The sequence below is a fragment of the Andrographis paniculata genome, unplaced genomic scaffold (genome assembly GCF_009805555.1).
Source record: "Andrographis paniculata isolate CXL003 unplaced genomic scaffold, ASM980555v1 Contig63END, whole genome shotgun sequence".
Classification (NCBI taxonomy): domain Eukaryota; kingdom Viridiplantae; phylum Streptophyta; class Magnoliopsida; order Lamiales; family Acanthaceae; genus Andrographis; species Andrographis paniculata.
Window position 1 is genome coordinate 232501 of NW_026137599.1, and position 2500 is coordinate 235000.

General features: G+C 31.2%; 1 protein-coding gene across 1 annotated transcript in view; it reads right to left on the bottom strand.

Annotated features, from left to right (window-relative positions):
• LOC127261477 (maturase K-like) overlaps window positions 1–746 on the bottom strand; it is a 2228-nt gene extending 1482 nt beyond the window's left edge. Inside the window, 1 exon segment of the mRNA XM_051289798.1 lies at window positions 1–746. This exon segment is cut by the window's left edge and continues 1263 nt beyond it. The gene's annotated coding sequence lies outside the window, so the exon portion shown is untranslated.
• Window positions 747–2500: the final 1754 nt, after the last annotated feature.

Below are 2500 nucleotides of genomic sequence, written 5' to 3' on the forward strand. Positions count from 1 at the left end.
AATACGACATGCTATTTTTTCTATTTCTTCCCTTTCAGGATCAGTCGCGGTCTTCTAAAGCATACCAAAGGTATGGACGAATTTTTAACTTCATCAAAATGTGTAAAAGATTCTAGTCGCACTTAAAAGCCGAGTACTCTACCGTTGAGTTAGCAACCCGAAGAAAATATAGATTAAAGAAAATTTCAGCTGCACTAAAAAAAAAAACGGATTTTCAAATGAATTCGAAACATAAAAATGAATTGATTAGATGAAAATGCAAGAAATTCTCAGATAAGGGAAAAAAAATATACATAATTCAAAAATTGATAAAGTTAGGGTACGAAAATTAATAGACCCCGTTCACTTATCATGATGAATTATATTTGTTCACTACACTGTTGTCAATAGAAATAGTAGAAAAGAATACAGTGGAAGGGGAGTAACTCAAAAAAAAAGCATAGAAAAACTATACAAAATAATATACAAATCGATACCCCCCCACGGTATTTCTTTAATTGAATCTCATTTGATTAAACGGAAGTTCATTAAAAACTTCTGCTTTCTTTAAAAGATTCTGAACAGTTTCTGTAGGTTGAGCACCTTTCTCAAGGAAATATAGAATAACAGGAACATTGAAATAAGTTTGATTCTTTATTGGATCATAAAAGCCCACTTTTTGAAGATCTTTTCCTTCTCTTCGGGATCGAACATCAATTGCAACGATTCGATAGACGGCTCATTGGGATAGATGTAGATGAACAATACCCCCCTAGAACCGTATAGGAAGTTTTCTCCTCATACGGCTCCATAAAAAATGATTTGATTCGAGGTTTTGTCTATGTATGCAATTCTAAATGACTTAAAGACGAAATAAGCCTATAAAATAAATTAGACTCTGATTTCCGGCTTTTTTCTTCCTGAAAATCCAAAGAAACCATTCGTACTCATAACTCAAGTTGTATAACTCTCAAATAGCTCAAAGGAAAAATCTTGAGTCAATTTCATTTCTTGAGTGGTCTTTACACCCTTTTGTTTATCTCGTTTAAGATTCTATTTGGATTCTTTAGTTTTAGTTATTGAGATTCTCAATCCAATTACCAATTAAAAGTGTGTTTCCTTGTTTTTCGATCCTTATTTTAAATCATTGGGTTTAGACATTACTTCGGTGCTTCTTAATCCTTTCAAAATGGCAGCAACATACCCTTTTTTGATTTCTTTCTATCAAAGAATCCCATGGACACCCCGCGATACACTTTAAATGAATCGAAAAAGTTTAACCAATTCAAACAAGTTTTGTTTTTGAATTCGAAACTTGCTCGAATTTCATCCTTTTGATTTCTATCTATCTAAGATAGATTTACGAAGTTATTCCAATTGATTGATTGGCATTTAACCCTAGATACTTATCCCCCAGAAATGAATTAATCCTTTCGGCTCGAGCTCCACCGTGGACTATTTCCAACCCAACAAAAAGAAGGATTCAAGTGTAACAGAACAAACAATGTCGAGCCAAGAGCATCCTCATTCCCAGATAAAGTGAAAATGGTGGATCGAAAAATCCACAACGGATTCTGTCCTTCAAGCCGCACGTTGCTTTCTACCACATCGTTTCAAACGAAGTTTTACCATAATATTTTCCAATAATCCAATTTGGAACCGGTATGGAATTAATTCCATCATGGAATCATGAATAGTCATTGGTTCGAATGTCCATAGACATCGTAATCTAGACTTTGTCTTCCTTATATGATATAAGGGACGATTTTTTCTGAAAAAAAGTCTTAGTAAGACAGCATCTTTAAGATCCATTAATATTAATTAATTAATATATATATTGAATATAATGAGATATATAAACAAATCACTTCTTGAATCTGCATCTTTAAGAAACTGAATAGGATTGATTCAACAATATTGAATTCAATTTTGAATTAATTTGACAAAAATTGGATAATATCTAATAAGGATTTCCTTTCATCTTCTAGGAAGATAGGTCTTTCTTTTTGAATTGATTCATCACTGATTTCATTTAAAATAGATAAAGAGATCAAAGAAAAGAAGAACGAAATCCATTTTTTTTCATAAGATGTATCAAAAAATGATGTAAGTTGGGATTTGAATCTTTATTCTTTTCTTCTTATTATGTTAATAAGAAATAATTGAAAAAAAAAAAAAAAAAAATAAAAATAAAAAACAGGGAAGGATTTTCCTATTTATCAGATAAACTGATTATCAGATAGACTGAGGAGTTGTCACTGGTATAGATATTCTAACAGTATACAATAGAAATTTTCAATAATTTAAGGGATCAAAAATGGTTTTCCAAAAACCAAAAATCTCTTGTCATTGAAATAGAACGATACATACCGTCTAACCGAAACATTTCCTCATTTTAGAGGATTCCATGATATGTATTTTGTTTAACAAGGGATTGAGTAATATTTCAATAATCGGTTCTTGTCATAAGTCATAAAAAAAAGGGGATAAGAAAAATCACCCATACCTCAATCGTTCCATA